The following is an 8,628-nucleotide window of genomic DNA, read 5'->3' on the forward strand; positions in this document are numbered from 1 at the left end:
ACTTTCATCGTGTGCGGTAGGCGCTAGGGACTTTAAAAAGACTTTCATTAGGTTTTCATAAAATTCTGATGTAAGGTATTTACCTGAATGAGTGGACGACGTTCTTTCGGACATGTGCGAAAGAACAGACACGACTCCTTCAAATAATATGATAGGCATAGCTGGGCAATGAATCAACCCTCTTCAGTGCAGATGCGCAAATACGTCCGACCTCCTATCGGAATCTCAGAGACCGAACGTGGAGGTAATGGAGAGGGACTGCAGATAGGTGGGAATATGGTTTGCCCGTGAGGCGTACGGAGGTAGTCCGCGGAGCTGCGTTAACGCTGTGTCCGGGTGGCCCAGTGGATTCGGTCAGAGGATTAGCTATTCTCTGTAATTAGAAATCTGAGTGAAATTGTCAACGACGAACCTGAACGAACGGGTGTCATCGGACGTCCGCCCCGAACGAATTCAACGAACGATAAGAACAAAATTCATTTACATGTAAGGCATTTGGAAAGTAATTATTATTTTATACTTTAACACGCAGTAGCTCTGCTTTACAAATTTAGTAGAGTAAAATTACTCACCTACTTTATAAATCACCTTTGCCGGAAATACAAAAGTGAGTGGTAGGTGAAAAGGTTAGCTACCCCTGTCGTAGTCGAATATGGCGGATTGTTATTTTACAAGGTATCCGTTTGCAAACTCCTTGTTAATTCCAAAGGGTTTCGTCATCTAAAGAGGTCGTAATTACAGTACGCTCTCATAAGACCTATTCCTTATTGCTACAACATATCGACATGTGTTGTATTAACCTGTAAGTATCTGACGAACCTTCTCGAAAACAGGAATGACGTGCGCTGTTTTCTAATCGCTCAGGACTATTTACTCTAGTGAGTAAAGATAAATTGCTATTGGAGAGAGAGAAAATTCGTTTGAATAATCTTTATAAAATCGCACGGATGTCTCGTGAGCATTAACTGAAACATGGTTTTGAAACACAGTGGTCATTAGGTAGTAGTCTTGGTAGAGTATTTACTTTTGGTACCAATTTTTTAGGGTTTTTCACCCAGCTGATAATTCTTTTTTACTGAATGTGTCAGGCACACCCTCAGAACAAAGTATCTCTTTTTGGTGTAAAATGTTCGGAAAAAACAGTGTGAGTACCTCATTTGTTTGCGAAAAGTAGAATAACAGATATAATTTACAGGCAAGCAGTAATCGAGGAGCTATTCTATGAGAATGTTCGGTTTAAGGAGCCAGAAATGCAGTAAAAACAGTCGGCCGACTATGTAAAACGGTAAAATTGTCAGGCAAATAGGTACAATCTATAGGAAAAGATGCAATATATACAAAACCCAGAAGGAAAAACAAGAATAAATGACCAAGAAGGAAGTGCTTGGAGTAGTAACGGTATAAGAGAGAGATGCAATCTTTCAGCTCTACTTTTCAGTCTGTAGATCAAAGAAGCAATGACAGAAACAAGAGTGGGATTAGAGTTCAGGGTGACAGCATATACATAATCAGATTCGCTGATGACATTGCTGTACTCAGGAAAATTAAACAAGAATTACAGGACCTGTTCAATGGAATGATCAGCCAAATGAACATACACTATGAACTGACAGTAAACCAAAGAAGAGGGTTGGGTTGTTGGGGGAGGAAACCAAAGAGCGAGGTCAACGGTCACATCGGATTATGGAAGGACGGGGAAGGCAGTCAGCCATGCCCTTTCAAAGGAACCATCCCGGAATTTGCCTGAAGCGATTTACGGAAATCACAGAAAACCTAAATCAGGATGGCCGGACGCGGGATTGAACCGTCGTCCTTCCGAATGCGAGTCCAGTGCGCCACCTCGCCCGGTCCAAAGAGGAAAGTAATTATTAGCAGAAATAAGACTAGCGATAAACTTAACATACATGTTGTGCACCACAGTGTAGGCGAAGTGAAGGAAGTTTATCCCTTGAAAGCAAAAAAACGCATGACGAATACATAAAGTGGAGCCTGGAAATCAAGCAGGCAAAGGAGGCATTGCTGGCCAAAATAAGTCAAGTTGTATGAAATTTTGGCCTTATTTTGAGGAAGAAATTTCTGAGTACGTACATTTGGAGCACGGCTTCAAATGGTTCAAATGGCTCTGAGCACTATGGGACTTAACATCTGAGGTCATCAGTCCCCTAGAACTTAGAACTACTTAAACCTAACTAACCTAAGGAAATCACACACATCCATGCCCGAGGCAGGATTCGAACCTGCGACCGTAGCGGTCGAGCGGTTCAAGAGTGTAACGCCTAGAACCGCTCGGCCACTCCGGCCGGCTTGGAGCACGGCATTGTATGGTTATGAAACTGGTCTGCGGAAAAACTGGAAAAGAAGAGATTCCAAACGTTCGTGATGTGATGCTATAGAAGGATGTTGAAAGTTGGATAGACTGATAAAATAAGAAATGAGGACGTTATCCGCAGAACCAGTGATGAGAGGAGCATGTGGAAAACGCTCGCAAGAAGAAGGAACAGGATGATAGGACATGGGTCAAGACATCAAGGAATAGCTTCAGTGGTACTTGAGGGAGCTGTAGAGGGTAAAACCCGCAGTAAAATGCAATGATCGAAATACGTCCGACAAATTATTCAGGATGTTGGTTGCATGTGTCCCTCCGAGATGCGGAGGTTGGCACATGGTCATTCTGGGATGCGGAGGTTGGAACAGGAAAGGTTTTCTTGACGGGTCACTTCAAACGAGTCAGGTGACCGATGACTGGAGAAAAAGTAACGACCAAAGACTCGTGAACCATTCTGTAGGTAGTGCATTTTCTTTCACATCAGTGACTAGTCATCAGAGTCTAGTATCGACCTATTTTATTGGTTAAAATAATAAGGAGTAATAATTATGCCTTGTTTTTTTTCTTCGTTACAAGTTAATCACTCACCTCTATTTAACGAGTAAACCGTCGTCTTTGCACTAATTGACAATATTGATTTGTACCAGAAATTAAGTACGAAAAGCACGCTGACCAGTTTTGTGATTTTATAAGAAACCGCTTTTTCAGTGCGCACTCAGTTATACCAAGAGGATGCCAGAAAGGGAAAATCCTGCTCAGTGTACTGTTTAGGTCCAAGGATTCGGACGTCAACAAGAGTTCCAGGCACAGTGAAGACATTAGGCGCTGTAAGCACTTTTACTGGAAGTACGGGTAATAAAAAGTGACTGACGTGTTCTCTGCTAGCTGCGTGACCTTTGTAATAAACAGAACGAGTTTATCTTCAGTGAGGGATCACCTGCATTATTACTGCTTCGCTGCGTCGGCCTATTTTTCAACAAGAAACGTTTCTTAGTAGCTTAACCCATTTAGTGCCCAGTCACGGCATAAATTCGTTCAATTCCTTCCTGCTGTCTTAATTAACAATGCGAAGTGAACTCTCCCCTTGAACAAATGGGTAAATTCATCAGTTACTCAATTATATATTACGATGTGCCGTACGAGTCACTGAAGATGTAATTCATCTAGTAACACGAAGAAGACAAACTTTCGTTTTTCCCTTATCTTACCTGTAAACTAAGAGGCGTCTAAACGTAGGCTGCTGGCAAGGCAAAACTATGTTCATAATTCTGCTCCGGCTAAGTGTGCTTGTTTAATATATTGCCACGCAGCAACGGCAAATGTAATGAAACATACCAGTCACTCGACATAAATTAAGAAAAACAGCACGCAATTAGGTAGGAGAAGACGATGAACACTTCCTATGAGCTTGAAAATACATGTAGATATCATTGCCACAGGAATTTATCGATTCTGAAATCATTATGAATGAGAAAGTGGAACTATTGCTTAATTTGTTTTTATAACAACGGGCCTATTGAGGTCTTGAGGTGGGACTGTCCCTAAAGCCTAAGGAAAGGCAATGATCAACGGCATGAGGATGCAAAACGCAACGGAAAGCACTGCCTTAAAGAGAAGTAATATGTGAATCCAGAAAAGAAGTGTCTCGCTATTTAAGAAGTGCCATTATTATCCCTATGTTGGTAACAGAAACCGAATTATTCCCCCAATTCGGATATCAGGGAAGGGACTGTCAAGGTAACCATGAGAAAAAGATTGGATAACCAACAAAAGGTAACATTATGCGAGTCGGTGCAGAGAGTGTCAAAACTCTCTGAATATGGTAGGGAAGCCAGAAAACCTGACAGTATATCAATGTAGATATACTGGTAGTTAGTAAAGTGAAGTTCTAACAAGATAAGGATTTCTGGTGAAACAAATATAGCTACAGAAGAAAATGGTATGCGTCGACTGGGATTGAGCTGGAATGAGCTATGATGAATAGATCAGTGTTAGGATTATGCTCATCAGAATCAAAATCAAATCAACGCCAGCAACAGTGTTTCAGGGTTACGTGCCGACGGTACAAGAAGAAGATGATGAGACAATGCACAGGGCATTTAATGGTTTACTCAGAATGTAATAATGGGGGTTTGAGCACTGTAGTTGGAACAGCAGACAGAGTTACTGAGAATATGACTCAATAATACTAATGAGTAGAAAGGCTAATTGAGTTGTGCAACGAATTTCATCTATTGTAATGGGCAGTACTCTTGTTGGTTTGGGTTAGGAGACCAGACAGCGAGGTCATCGGTCTCATCGGATTAGGGAAGGACGGGGAAGGAAGTCGGCCGTGCCCTTTGAAAGGAACCATCCCGGCATTTGCCTGGAGTGATTTAGGGGAATCACGGAAAACCTAAATCAGGATGGCCGGACGCGGGATTGAACCGTCGTCCTCCCGAATGCGAGTCCAGTGTCTAACCACTGCGCCTCCTCGCTCGGTGGCAGTACTCTGCTCAGAAATCACAAGATGTGGAGGTATTTTGGAAAATACCTGAAGATACTGTAAGATACCGGCTGTATTACATCATGGTGAGAGATTCCGAAATCAAATATCGGATTGTGAGACGTACCCAGCAGTTTAATAATGATAAACAGGCTGAAACACAACTGCGACATAAAGCGAAGGTGAACAGTAGTATTGCATAACGGCTGGAATGGGCACTAATCAAAGAGCCATACTTCAAAAATAGAATGACGTTATGGCTTATAATATGACGCGTTTCGGACTTAGCCGTCTTCAGATATCTATTAACAAATGGTACAGTTACATGTAAATTACAACACACAATCAGAACAGTGAAATACGAGAACAACTCTCAGTTGAACACACGGGGTAATTCAGGCAAAAACGTACCTAGGAGCAACATGCTGCAAGCAGATATAAGACAAGATGTACACGTAACAATCATAAGCATATTAGAGAGAAAATAACAACAGGAAACATATGTGAACATCAAGCCAGATGGCAGTATAGCAGTGATGGTGGTGCTATACTTCATCATAACTGACATCATGGTCGAAAACTTAAATTATAAAAATACAGCAGTAAAATGCACATGATACCATTACAACAGTCAGAAAGACTGCAAACTGTTTTATTAGTTTAAACAAGAAGAGCATAGAACAAAGCTGCATGGCTGCCGTCAGATGGCAGAATTGTATTGAATCTGGGCAGTACGTAGCCAAAATTAACAGTGAATTTTATTAAAGAAAAATAACAGGCATAAGTACATAATAAAAGTTCAACAACAAAATGATTACAAAATTTAAGATTTAGAATGTAAAATAAATACCAATAAACTCAGAGGTACTGGCTGCCATCAGTAACAATGGCGCTGTACATCGTCACCATTGACAATGAATATAATGAGAGCTAAACAAAAAAATAGTATATCGGGCATGGATGTGTGTGATGTCCTTATGTTAATTAGGTTTAAGTAGTTCTAAGTGCTAGGGGACTGATGACCTCAGAAATTAAGTACCATAGTGCTCAGAGCCATTTTTGAACAAAATAGTGTAAAATTACAATGCAAATAAGAGAGACAATTAAGGCAGCCATATTGGCTAACGTAGTTCGCAATAAACAGTAACAGATGAAATGAGCACAAGGGCTATGTTGAGTATCGTTATAAAATTGTAAATACTTTGAAATAAGTGTACCACGACACAAAGGCGCAAACTTTTCCAAAAAACATAAAGGTACAGTTTGTTACTGCTAGAACAAAAAACTGAGACGTTTGCTAATTAGAATAAAACACAGTGTGAATACAAACTGGATTTCTCGTGTTTAGTTTCAAATTATTCGCGGAACAGTAACAACAGTGTACAGTGTTCATAGCAGAAATGTGGGGGCTTGACGGGTAGCGAGGGGGAGAAGAAGAGCAATGTAGTGGATCGAAGAAGTGCTGCATTAAAAGTAAAAAAAATGAAGAACGATGAGCTCAGTATCTGCATAACGCCGATAAAAAAACGCAAGGCATGTCAAAGAACATGTAAAGCCACAATATTATTTCTGCGGGTATAAAAAATTAAGATATATGACAATAACAACAATCTGCTGTATTATGTGCAGTACTGTTTTAGCAATAATTATACTGAGTAACAGACGAGCATGAATTGATACTTATTTTGTTAATTCTTAATCTCTTGGAGACTACAAACAGTTAACTATGAATGTATAACAATATTTGAACTACATATCCGTGAAAATGTGGAAACAATAGACTTGCATTCTTAAAAGTTTAAAACGAATGATATATACCACCATACATGTCAATTTGAACATTAATTTGTGTCCATGAAACTTACTTTTAGTATTGCTTCATCCAAAACATCTGTGCATTGGAGTGCGGTGGACACCATGGCTAACTACTGCACTGCAAGTTCGCAGTTTATTTCTGTCGATGGCGCATAATTTATTGCAACTGTGAAGCATACGACTTCTGATTCATCCTGCACAAATCAAAGTCTGCTTTGCTTAGAGGAGCGTCCTTCATTATTGTGAAGTTTTGATGCTTTGCTGATGTCAGCTATGCTGCAACAGCATTTCTAGTATCGCTCTCAAATGTTTGTACACTCCTGGAAATTGAAATAAGAACACCGTGAATTCATTGTCCCAGGAAGGGGAAACTTTATTGACACATTCCTGGGGTCAGATACATCACATGATCACACTGACAGAACCACAGGCACATAGACACAGGCAACAGAGCATGCACAATGTCGGCACTAGTACAGTGTATATCCACCTTTCGCAGCAATGCAGGCTGCTATTCTCCCATGGAGACGATCGTAGAGATGCTGGATGTAGTCCTGTGGAACGGCTTGCCATGCCATTTCCACCTGGCGCCTCAGTTGGACCAGCGTTCGTGCTGGACGTGCAGACCGCGTGAGATGACGCTTCATCCAGTCCCAAACATGCTCAATGGGGGACAGATCCGGAGATCTTGCTGGCCAGGGTAGTTGACGTACACCTTCTAGAGCACGTTGGGTGGCACGGGATGCATGCGGACGTGCATTGTCCTGTTGGAACAGCAAGTTCCCTTGCCGGTCTAGGAATGGTAGAACGATGGGTTCGATGACGGTTTGTATGTACCGTGCACTATTCAGTGTCCCCTCGACGATCACCAGAGGTGTACGGCCAGTGTAAGAGATCGCTCCCCACACCATGATGCCGGGTGTTGGCCCTGTGTGCCTCGGTCGTATGCAGTCCTGATTGTGGCGCTCACCTGCACGGCGCCAAACACGCATACGACCATCATTGGCACCAAGGCAGAAGCGACTCTCATCGCTGAAGACGACACGTCTCCATTCGTCCCTCCATTCACGCCTGTCGCGACACCACTGGAGGCGGGCTGCACGATGTTGGGGCGTGAGCGGAAGACGGCCTAACGGTGTGCGGGACCGTAGCCCAGCTTCATGGAGACGGTTGCGAATGGTCCTCGCCGATACCCCAGGAGCAACAGTGTCCCTAATTTGCTGGGAAGTGGCGGTGCGGTCCCCTACGGCACTGCGTAGGATCCTACGGTCTTGGCGTGCATCCGTGCGTCGCTGCGGTCCGGTCCCAGGTCGACGGGCACGTGCACCTTCCGCCGACCACTGGCGACAACATCGATGTAATGTGGAGACCTCACGCCCCACGTGTTGAGCAATTCGGCGGTACGTCCACCCGGCCTCCCGCATGCCCATTATACGCCCTCGCTCAAAGTCCGTCAACTGCACATACGGTTCACGTCCACGCTGTCGCGGCATGCTACCAGTGTTAAAGACTGCGATCGAGCTCCGTATGCCACGGCAAACTGGCTGACACTGACGGCGGCGGTGCACAAATGGTGCGGAGCTAGCGCCATTCGACGGCCAACACCGCGGTTCCTGGTGTGTCCGCTGTGCCGTGCGTGTGATCATTGCTTGTACAGCCCTCTCGCAGTGTCCGGAGCAAGTATGGTGGGTCTGACACACCGGTGTCAATGTGTTCTTTTTTCCATTTCCCGGAGTGTATTTCGTAATTATGTTTTTTTTTCTGGTGTATGTGTATTCTGATGAGCCGGGAACGCACACCAACACAGATTTAGTTTGCTTTGTTGTGCTTGTCAGTTCGTTCTAATAATAAATTTTCATGAGATATTAAACGGCTTTTCGAAATGTTAATTCAGTGCAAATAATTCTGCTTTAATGAACATGGATTTAATGCTTTCCTACAGTCAAGGAAAAAAAAACCGTAAAAAAGGCAAATGACTGTGAAAAAACTTACTTCCGGACTC

Source organism: Schistocerca gregaria, chromosome 4 (genome assembly GCF_023897955.1).
Source record: "Schistocerca gregaria isolate iqSchGreg1 chromosome 4, iqSchGreg1.2, whole genome shotgun sequence".
NCBI classification, from domain to species: Eukaryota; Metazoa; Arthropoda; class Insecta; order Orthoptera; family Acrididae; genus Schistocerca; species Schistocerca gregaria.